An 11,921-nucleotide genomic window follows, 5' to 3' on the forward strand; every position below is an offset into this window, starting at 1 on the left:
CATCCTGTCCCATTCGTCCTGCATAGTTGCTGCTGTAATTCCAGGCGTGAATGGTGGTGTTTTGAGTGGCGCAACTCTTGCCTTCCCCATAACAAAAGGAACAATGGACTTGACCATTCCAGCCTTTCTGCACCAGATAGGTTACAGTACCATAAGCTCCTTCACTAGCATCACAGAAATGCTGAAGCTGGAGCAAATGAAGTGCCTCCAAAATGTGCTGGCTTGAAAGATCGCTCAACTTCAAATTCCCGGAGTAACTCCAAATCGTTAAGCCATTCATGCCACTGCTGAGCAAGATGTTCTGGAATGACGCTATCCCAGCTAATCTTTAGCCTACAGCACTCTTGCAAAATCCTTTTAGCCGGCAGAACCACTGGCGCCAAGATGCCTAGTGGGTCATAGATGGAACTTGCAATAGAAAGAATGTTCCTCCTTGTGGGCCTTTTCTCCTGAATGGCAATTCGGAATTTGAAGCTATCAGACTGGACACACCACTGTACTCCCAGTGCTCTCTCTATGGGCAGTACATCCTGATCCAAGTCCAGGTCTTTAACTTCCTTTGCCCTTTCAGTATCAGGAATGGATGCCAGCACCACGCGACTGTTGCTTATCCACTTCATCAACCTGAATCCTCCTGTTTGACAGGCCGCTTTCACATTGTGGAAAAGCAACACAGCTTCATCCTCAGAGCCAACTGACTTCAGGCAGTCGTCCACGTAAAAGTTCTGCAGTATGGTTTCAATAGCTGTACTGTCAAACTGGTCCCTGTTGTCCTCAGCACACCGTCTCAGAGCATAGCTGGCACAGCTTGGTGATGACGTTGCGCCAAATAGGTGCACAACCATCCTGTATGCCACTAGAGGTTGGTTAATGTCTCCATTTGGCCACCATAAGAACCTTAAGAGGTCTGTGTCTTCTGGTGGAACCTTTACCTGGTGGAACATGGCTTCCACATCAGCCATGACAGCTACAGGTTCTTGGCGAAATCTTGTGAGAACTCCAATCAGAGTACTGGTAAGGTTCGGCCCTTGAAGAAGTTGCCCATTCAACGTGAACCCATGATAGGCAGCTCCACAGTCGACTACAACACGCATTTTGTGCTTTTTGGGATGGTACACTCCATGGTGTGGGATGTACCAAACCTTTCCATCACTGCGCTTGAGGTCGTTGTCAGGGACCTTTGCGGCATAGCCCTTGGAGATCAGATCCTCCATGAAAGCAATATAGTCCTCACGAAATGTGGGGTTTTTCAGAAGCTTCTTCTTCAAATTTAAGGCGCGCTGTTCTGCTAGTACTCGGTTGTTGGGCATTTGAATCCCTTTGTTCTTAAGAGGTAGACCAATGCAGTAATGTCCGTTAACCAGCCTGGTAGAATGTGTTACACTGTGCATGAATTGGAGATCTTCCCTAGACATTTCCAGTTGCTCTTCCTGGTTGCATTCAGGAAAGTCATATTTGAGCTGCTGTTTCCACAGGTCATCCAGTTTGGCCACAGATATTCGATTTGATGTGATAGTTACTGCTTTGCTCCGTGCAGCTCTGCGATTGCCATCCCGCAGCGGCCCATTCACTGTCCAGCCAAGGCTTGTTTTTACTGCATAGGGTCCGTCGTCTATGCTGTGAATGACCTCCTCTGGCTCCATAGCCCTTGGTACATTAGTTCCGATTAGCAGACCTATTTCTGCATCCATGTAGGGTATTTGCACCCGCTTTAGATAAGGCCATTTGTCCACGTCTGCCTGCAGTGGAATGTTCCTTTTGTCGGCTGGGATTGCCTTCTGAGAAAACACCTCCTGCAGCTCAATGAAGTTGCAATTTTCTAGGCTGCTAACCTCTAGGCCTGTAACAAGATGACTGCTGACCATTTTCTGTTGCCCCATGGTTGTCAACAGTATGTCCATTTTCTTTCCACTGAGATTAAGCTCATTCATTAGCCTTTCAGTACAAAACGTTGCAGTACTGCCTGGGTCTAAGAAAGCATATGTGATAGCCGCCTTGTCGCCTTTCTTTGCCTTAACTTGGACTGGAACAATAGCAAGGATGCTATCTGCGTCTCCGGCCCCAGTACCAGAGCATAGTGCATTAGCTGTCTCTACAAACCCACTGCTCACAGACTGCTTCTCATCATGTTCTGGTGACTCCTCCTTTGGTGCAGGCTTATCCTTGTTCCTGATGTGCAACACGGTTGGATGAGTCAGTGAACAGAGCTCACAGCTCAATTTCTCCTCACAAGACCTACTCATATGGCCCTGTTTTAAGCAGCTGAAGCAAAGTCCCTTGCCTCGAAGAAATTCTAGTTTCTCTTTGTGTAGAGATTTCCTCAGTCTCTTGCATTGTGCCATGGTATGTTCACTGTGGCAAAACAAACATGGTGTTTTGAATGCGGAGATAGGATTAGTGAGTCCCTTTTTGCCTCCCTTTGTCTCTGCATCGATGCTGCCCCAGTGGTTTACAGGTGTGGCTGTTGTTGTGAAAATGGACTTGCCACTCTTCCTCCCTAAAGTGACATTTGGTGGAGACCTGGTTGGTGCCTTGTTGCTGTCTTTTATATCTCCAAACACTGGGTGTAATGCTACTTTAGCCTGCGTGTTAATAAACTTGACAAGGTCCATAAACTTAGGCCGCCGAGCTTCTGTCTCCTCTATTTCAAAGGCGACACTCCTCCACCTTCCCCTGAGGTTGTACGGTAGCTTATTCACAATGGCACGCATGTTGGCAACATTATCCAACTCCTCCATGTACTCCATGTCTGACATTGCATTCCCACAGCTGGTGAGGAATAGTGCCAATGCGCTGAGGGCTTCACCATCTTCTGCCTTTATTGGAGGCCAGCCTAGAGCCTTGTTTATGTATGCCACAGAAATCCTGTATTCGTTGCCAAAGTGCTCTTTCAGGAGCCTTTTTGCTTCACAGTAGCCCTTTTCTGGATCCATGTGCAGACAACTGCGTATTAGCTCCCTGGGCTGTCCAGAAGTGTATTGCTCCAAGAAGCAAAGACGATCCTTTCTGCTTTCTGTTTTACACTCCACTCCATGCTCAAAGGCTCTGATAAACAGTCTATATTCCAATGGATCCCCACTAAAGATGGAAATGTTCTGAGGAGGTAGAGTAGAAAGTCTTTGTTGCGTTGCAAGGACTTCTGCAATGTCGTTCTGTCTTTGCATGACAGCTAACAACGTCTGTGAAGCTTCTACGCCCGCTGAGTGAGCAGAACTGTTAGCTGAAAAACAATGGCTGTTCTTTCTGATAACTGGCTGATTGACCTGTACAGTGTTAGCTGATTGAGGCTGGATGATGGGCATCCTGTTTTGCTCACCACCACAATCCTCAATAGTCACTCTGTGATGATCAGTCTGTACCCCAGCTGGCTGCATTTGGACGAAAGATAATTTGTCATCCCTATGTGACACATCTGATCCCTCAAACCTCTGCAAAATCTTAAGTTTAGCATCAGTTGCTGCTAAAGCAGTTCGTAATTCAAGCTCTTCCTTCTCAGCCTTAAGTTTAGCTTCTTGCTCCTCCAAAGCTCGCCGTTCCTTCAAAGCTGCTGCCTGTGCCAAGAGTGTAGCCTTCTCCAATTCTGCCTTCAAGCGAGCTGAAGATGCTGAAGATTGGCCAGTGCTGCTTTTGGACATTCTAGACTTCCTAGATGCTGCTACTGATATGCTGTCAGTGGGCTGAACACTCTCATCAGCCATTTTTGCTTCCTCCGTACGTTGATGGACTTCCTTTATCCAAGCATCCACGTTGTCAACAAAGCTTCTCATTGCATCTGCTTTGGGCTCAAACCAATGCTGCTGATCATTATCCATGTCCTCTCTTGACACAGCTTGCTGAAATAGCCCCTTTACAGATGTATTCAGTTCACAAAACTCTCCAAAGATGTGATTAAATTCTGTAGACAACTTGGTTTTAACTATTTCCACATTGCCATCATCCTCCATTAACTGCAGCATCTCATTCTTTTTCTCTGTTAGCTGACCCAGCTTAGCCTTTCTTGAGCCTATTTTCCTTTGTAATGCATCCTCCATCGCCTTAGCTGTAGGCTTCACCTTCCGCTTTTCCACTGTTGCTGAATCTTTATCATCTTCCATGATTCTCCCATTAGTTTGTTCCACTTAGCTGGGAGCTCAATACAGCTAACCGCCCCAATAGCCTCAGGAAACACACAAAGGGTAGCTATTCACGTGTAGTTAGCTAGTCGTTAGCGGGTCATTCGCTGCTAATTAGCATAACACTGTGTTGCTAATATACTCCCCAATCTCCTCCGTAATTGCACTTACTTTCTGTGCTGAAGGGCTGACTGGTGAATCCTCTCCTCGTATTTCATGTCCATGTGTTGCAGTTACATTTCCAATCCGAAGACTGCGGCCGCGAGGAGATAGTTTCTTACGAATATCACCGCGGAAGCACTAGCTGGTAGTCGGACCGTACGCGTGTCTTAGTGCAGTTGAACATAATCCACAAAGTCCGCTTGTAGTCGAAAAACAAACAGGCAAACATTTATTTCCACAGTTTTGAAATACAGTGATCCATTTGAATGTTCCAGTACACTGCAAACACGGTAAGAAACTGTTTTTCTCCACAGCTAGTTAAAGCCCCCGTAGCTCCACACTGCCTGTCGCAAACCCCCCCCCCCCCCCCCCCCATGCACAGTTACCGTGTGTTAAAGGAACAGTACGTAAAAATTAAATAAGGCAAGAAAAAATACAATTTAACTGTAAATCTTACGCTAAACAAATTATAAAGTAAAAACTGAAATTCCCCATTATCTTACACTTATCCTTATCCAAACTGATTCAAATTATTAACAAATATACACTCTGTGCAATCTGAGTAAACTAAGAGATGATTAGACCTTTATCCTATACACCCCCTCAACCAGCCTAGAGAAGTTAACATAATTTAAATGTAGATAAAAGGCTCGTCTGTTTACATCTCTCCCTCACAGAAGGCTTCTTTGCAGAGCATCAAATCTGCATGGCAAAGTGACACACTTTAGGTGATCTTCATCCTTGGGAAAAGTGGTGTCAACTATTTCCCAGTCTCCTAGTATTTGTGCCTCACACAGAATCACAATACTCTGGACTTCCTCTACACTGTCACTTTTAGAGCTTGGCACGCTCTCTCCATCCCTCGAGTTTTCATATTCCAATGCTGCTGAAGGTTTAAGGCAGAGCACGTCGTACACCTTAGTTGTCTTCCTCAGCGTCAACATTGAATCTTTCATTTTATTTAAAATCTTGCTGTGGGAAGTCTCCTCTTGATCTCCTGGAAGCTCAGTAGCACAGCTCTCTGTGTGATGTCCGCTGTGCTGAAGATGATCTCTGATCCTCCTGAAGCCTCTCTCCTGGCCTCAGCTCCCATCTTGTGGACGATCCTCTCAGCCACTCCTTCTCGTCATGGTACCTCACGACATCTACAAATTGAAAAACGACACCCCTCTCCCCACACGGCTTTCGCCACGTGTCAACTCCCCAATGAGACATGCACAAGAATGTCGCACATTCTCTCTAAAACAATATCCAGGGTTTCCCACTTGGAGCAGCCATACTCCAACCTGTAACCCTGTGTAAAAACATTAATCAGCAGTCACATGTTAAGCTTGTTTAACTCCCAGCTCCACCTGGAGCCTGTAACCTGGAAGACAAATCTGCTAAATCAAACTTCACATTTGCACCCAACTATAGATCATGAGAGTGATAAAGTACTCAGCATAACAGACAAGTATCATGTGCAGGTTTCTCCAATCATTAAATCACTATTATTACCATAATTTGTCCCAAATCATGAATCATCCCAATTTATTCCACAATTTAATCTGTGACTTTCCTTAAACAATGTCACTCCACCCATTTTATCACTATGAGCTCAATAGCCCATCTTCAACTATTCCATAAACACTGCATCCCTTATTTGTTTTTCTCATGTCACTTGTCCACTTCTGCTGAATCCTCCACATGCACTCTTAAAAAAACAAACATTAGCAACAGACATGGATCGTGTGGTGGGCAGGCGTCGGCCATCCGCATTTCAGAGGTGCTGTAAAAACACCATAAAGTTAGCCATCCATAGCTGTGGAAAGAATGTTATTCACATCATCAAAGTAACCTTCAACATTTTCCCAACAACACAGTGTAACAGCATCAGCAACTCATAACCTGTAATAAAGAAACAAACATCCACCGATTGTTCTGTTAGAAATCACATCATCAAATCACATGAAGAACTGTAATGCTGTAGAAAAGAGAATGCAAATGTTAGCGCTGCGCAGGTGTGCACACACTTTCTCACAGTAACTTCTGTGAGCAACACAAGCCCATGAATAACACACCCCTGGTAGATTCACAAACATAGAAAATGGCATTTAAAAGGTTAAATCATCACGCAACCTCAAATGTTGCTGTCATCCTTCTGCTCCTGTAAAAGGAAACACATAAATTCATCCACCCTTTGTCCTGTCTAGGTGGAGGTTAACTTTGAGTCGTGGTCAAGTCTTGTCAGCTTTTACCAGTCAGTCAGTTTGTTTTTATTTCCATTCATTCATTCATTCATTCATCCTTTCTTTCTTTCTTTGCTGATAGTGGAAGCTGTCGTCGCATTTAGTTTCCACTTTCAGCAAAATGACGTCATTTAAAAAAAACAACAACTTTAGATCGGATTACATCGCTGAATCCTTTTTAGGCAGGGACTCTGATTTTCTAATTGTCCCAGATAAGTGGCTTTCTCCTGAGCCCATTTTAATGTGGAGAAACTCACTTGTAACGGTTTTCTCGACATGTCGTATAGCACTTTTAATTCCCGACGTGCAGATCTGCTTAAAGAAAAGAAATTGACAAACAAAAATCAGTGCACTGTTCAAAAAATAAAAATAAAATAAGAATGACAAATAAAACTGAAAAACAAAAGAAAAAGAAAAAATACAAAAGCCCGGTCTTAAGGCTTGTCACAAAATGTTCTTTCTCTTATAGGTGAGAAAACACCCATACTTCAGAAACAAAAACAAAAAACAAAACAAAAATCTGCTCGTTTCACTCATTTAAACTCTGGCTGCAGGACTCTGTTCACCCCTGCTATCATGTTCCCCAAAATAATACTAATTCAGTCGTCTATATATCAATTCTCAACCCACTCAATAAACCAAACAGGATGATGGTAACAGAATTACCTACTTAAAATTGTGTTTGATCTTCATTACATGTGTGTGTGTGTGTGTGTGTGTGTGTGTGTGTGTGTGTGTGTTAGTAGGGTTAATACATTTTCTGTTTTTATGTATCCTTTCATGTACCTTCCCCCTTTTTTTCTGAAACAAAACTCTGTTCACTCCAAATTTTGCTTGTTCAGGATGAGGACGGGAAGCTGCAAAACAATTCAGCCAAAAAATTCTGGCTGGGTGTTTTCTATTTTTTTTCTTTTTCTAATGATTTCAACCTATAATTTTCTTCCGACTGCTGCCCGTGGAGAATTGATCCAGGTCCATTCCCCACCTGTAAACGACAGACTGAGAGACTTTCATTATTCACTGTGACTGCATATGTTTTCATCACTCCTAAAGCAACACATCTCTGCTTATTTTGTTTTGAACTCTACTGACTTTAAACCCCAAAAATGAAATTTTTATTTATTCTTAACCGCAAACACAAAAATCTTCTTGATGTTGTTGTTAATTATTTTCATCCACCACACCCCAAATTATGTTTTCTTTTGTGTCCAGCAGGGGAAGAAGGTGAAGCATCACTGTAGCGTCACTGCTTCCCCCAGTTGGAGACAATTTCCCACTCACACCTCCAAACTTTTTATTTTCTTTGTTTTCATCATTTTCTTTCTCTTTTTTTTTTACCCCATTGTTTTACACCCACACATTAACCTGTTAACTCACTCCTTCAACCTCATTTTCCTTTCAGTCCAACAGCTCTCATACAGTCAGCAATCAAATTCTCCATTCATCCTTAAGTACTTGATCACCTTTAAATGTCACTATTAGTTTTATCAATTTATTTATCATTAGTTCAACACTAATCCACTCTTTAATTTGCTTTATTTACTTTAGTTCATTTTCTCCTATTTGATCACTACGATTTCTTAACTCTTATTATTTCACAGAAAATCAACTAATCTACTTTGTCTCCCTCTTTGTCATCAAGGAATTCACACACACTCACAGGCTGGTCACTCGCCCCCACCTTTTCTTTCTCTCACACACTCACACTTTACTCTTTGTTCGTCCCACCTGTGAACCCGCCCCCTCGAGGCTGGCTCACACACACTTCATGCTTGTCGCAGTCCCATTCAAACTTTCTGCGAGACACTTCTGCTGATTCAGGACAACGCCCTAAACGGCACACAGAGCGGGTACCGTCCGCTCGTGCACCTCACAAATTACTCAAGCTGCGCCACGGACTCGATACCGCGGTTTCTCTTCCCCTAAAAAATATAAAACCAAATTAAACCCCCCAATTGACTTCACAGCTTGCAACAATTCGCGACACGGCCTCCTGCCGCGATTTCTGCACACCACAAACACACACTTTTAGACACGAATTCTTTTTATTACTTTAATTGACTCCCGTACATTAGACGAGACGCCGACTCTAACGGCGCTTTCACACACACACTGCAGTCAGTGGGCTGAGCCAAGCAGTCGTTCTCTCACTAACAAAGCAGCTTGCCCCCATTCTCATGCAGGTTATCAACCACAACTAGGATCCAACACCTAGCTTTAGTTATTTAGGGCGCCCTCAGTGCCCAGGTTACCAACCTGGCAAATCCCAAGGACACGTTCAACCAAGGGTGGAGTTGCCAAACTCGGAGCGCACACGGCCCTTAGCCGGCGACAAAGCCTTTCGGCCCCGCTTTCTAACTAATAGTAACACAAATTTCCTGCTTTAACGCATGGGGACGGATCAAACACCGCCACTTTTTTCCTAATAACTAAGACGGATCAAACACCGCCACGGATGAAACACCGATTCTATTAATCCGTAACAAACGTCTCCTGCTTTAACGCACCGAGATATCCTTACGGGGCGCTAAACATCAACTTGGAGTTCTTACAAAAGTCTCTTGCTTTAGTCGCACTGAGACGGACGCTAGCTGCCTTTTTTTCTACTGAGTGAATTTACACTGGGATACGTTTGACTTAGCGAACAGATAATTTAGGCTTTAAACAATATGCACGGTTCGAAAACAAACAGGTCGTGCTTACCTTTTAATCATGTGAGCTAGCTCTCTGTTCGCCTCGTTTCACCAATTCGTGCCAATTCATCTCTGGGCCTCGAGCGAATCCCGCGGGTTCGGCACCAAAACTGTTGAGAAATCAGTTTTACCCCGGTTCTTTTTATTCCTCGAGCATCCAGAGATGGCACCGGACTCAGTAGTCATTTTCACAAAATCTTTATTCATCTTTATTCATCTTCATTCATCTTTATTTAAGCATGCACTTCTAGAAGGGAAGATGAGGCCGGTGTCCCTCTGCAAAAATCTTCACCCCTTTGTTAGTTACAGCCAGCTTTATAGAAGCGACCCCATCATAAAACCCCCTACGGTGTGCTGCAAACTCTGTCTGTGTCTATGTGCACGAGCACGTGAATGCCTACATGTGCACGTTCCCACGTGTCTATGTGAGTGCTCGTGTGTGACTGTGTACGCATACCTGTGTGTATGTGTGAGTGCACATGAGTGAGTGTGCGTGTGGATGTGTGTGCGTGACAGTTAAAACACTGTGGGTGTAGGTAACTGCCTAGGTCATAAAACCCCCACCTTAAAACATCCTCTGGGGAATTTCCGCTCAGTGGGGGAGAAGCCTTCTAAAATCTACTCCTAAATTCACAACACAATAAGGCCTTTATTACTTTACAAACAGTGTCTCTACAATAATTCTACATTCTATGATAACACATTTCTAAACTCTAAAATAAGCTAAACATTCCTACAATACAATGCCTTGTCTTAGAACCGTGGGGGCGTTGCTTTGCTGTGTGAACTGTTTCTCAATAAAAGGCAGCAGGAGGAGGCCGGATTTGGGGTAATTTTCGTGGTGGACACAGACGAGGCCTTCCTTGCGCAAGTAATCGATCAATCGCTGACTGTCTTGTTTTCTTTCATGATGAATAAGTCTCTAGAACTAGCGGGGCTTGTGGAAACACAGACCCAACAATTACACTGTTTTTCTGCCTTCCAACTTCCCTCTACTGAGAAGCTTCTTCAGTTCAGAACTGAAGAAGCTTCTTGGATGAGAGGTGAAACGTCTTCAAGTAACTTAAAGAAGTCCAGACGCTTTTCTTTGCAAGCTCCTTTGATTATCCAGGACCAACAGTTTCTCTGTTACTATCAATAACTCGCCAGTCTCCGTTTCTTCTTCAGTGAAAAGTTTGGGTGTCATCCTCGGCAGTACTCTAACTTTCAACTCACACATTAATAATGTTACTCGGTCTGCATATTTTCACTTGCGCAACATTGTTTTATTTTATTTTTTTTGCCTGTCCCGTTTGGCTCTTTTGCCATCAGAATTATTATCTAAAGGCAAAGAAAGATGCCCAACGGATTTACTTTACCAAATGGACCATCCCAGCCTTGCCGTAATGGTCTATTTGATTCACCTTTTATTGTTTATTTTATTTCATTTTCACTTGCTAAATACGGGACAGACTTGAATGAGGAAAAGAAAAGGGAGAAAGAAAGAGGGAAAGAAAAAGAGCGGGGAAGAGGGACGGGATAAAGTGCAAAAAAACAAAAACCAACAAAATAAGCAGACAAAAAATACATCTATCAATCACCTGGATCACCTGTTGAGAAACAAGTGGAAACAAGCAGAAGGATATCATGGTCCTGGGTCGGTGACCCAGCACTTTTAGTTTGTTATCATTTTCTAGTTGATGATGATGGTTTGAGTTCTATGTGTTATATTCGGTCTGCCTTTGAGTCTGCGTCTGTGTCTCTGTCTGTCTATGGTGTCACCCCGTCTGTTTGTGAAGCTGTCTGTTTAGTTCTGTGTCTTGTTTGGTTCCCCGTGTCTGAGTTTCCTGTTTTATTGTGAAGGTCTCTGTCTGATGTGAGTGTGTTCAGTTTACATTTCCCCTGTCTCGTCAGCTCTGATTCCTCCCAGCTGTGTTGCCCTCCTGTCTCTCATCCCCTGATTACTGGTGTGTGTATTTAAGCCCTGTGTGTTCTCCTGCCTGTTGCCGGTTCGTCTGTGTTACTTGGTGTCCTGCTCGTCGTCCCTTTGTCGTATGCTCCCAGGTCTGTTATTTTAGTTCTCCCAGTTTAGGTGTTTTCAGTTATTTGTCATGCCCCACTGCTTGTTTGCCACTACACCTTGTAAATAAACTTCACTAGCATTTTCATCCACTGCTTGCATCTTGGGTCCTCCTTCCTCCACACCACACAGCTCGCCTTACCAGCCGTGACAAAGGAAAAGAAAGACCAGCATAATAAACAACATCACGATGATCTATGTGAATATAACAGTAAATACTAAATATTTGGGGCGACCGAGGCTCAGGGGGTTGGGAAGCGTATCTGTAACCGGAAGGTCGCCGGTTCGATCCCTGGGCTCTCTGTCCTGGTCGTTGTGTCCTTGGGCAAGACACTTCACCTACCGCCTACTGGTGGCCAGAGGGGCCGATGGTGCGATATGGCAGCCTCGCTCCTGTCAGTCTGCCCCAGGGCAGCTGTGGCTACAACCGTAGCTGCTTCCACCAGTGTGTGGATGTGACAGTGAATGAATAGTGGCATTGTAAAGCGCTTTGGGTGCCTCGAAAAGCGCTATATAAATCCAATCCATTATATTAAACATTATTGTGCAGCACGTAAGATCGACAGCGCACAGTGTGCTTTGAGGTAGGAGCCTCAAAGCACCTACCGGGTGATCACCCGTGTGTACACCTGTGAGCATGGACGCGCTTGTTTTTAAAAGGTTCCTT

The sequence above is a fragment of the Simochromis diagramma genome, unplaced genomic scaffold (genome assembly GCF_900408965.1).
Source record: "Simochromis diagramma unplaced genomic scaffold, fSimDia1.1 OVJJ01000355.1, whole genome shotgun sequence".
NCBI classification, from domain to species: Eukaryota; Metazoa; Chordata; class Actinopteri; order Cichliformes; family Cichlidae; genus Simochromis; species Simochromis diagramma.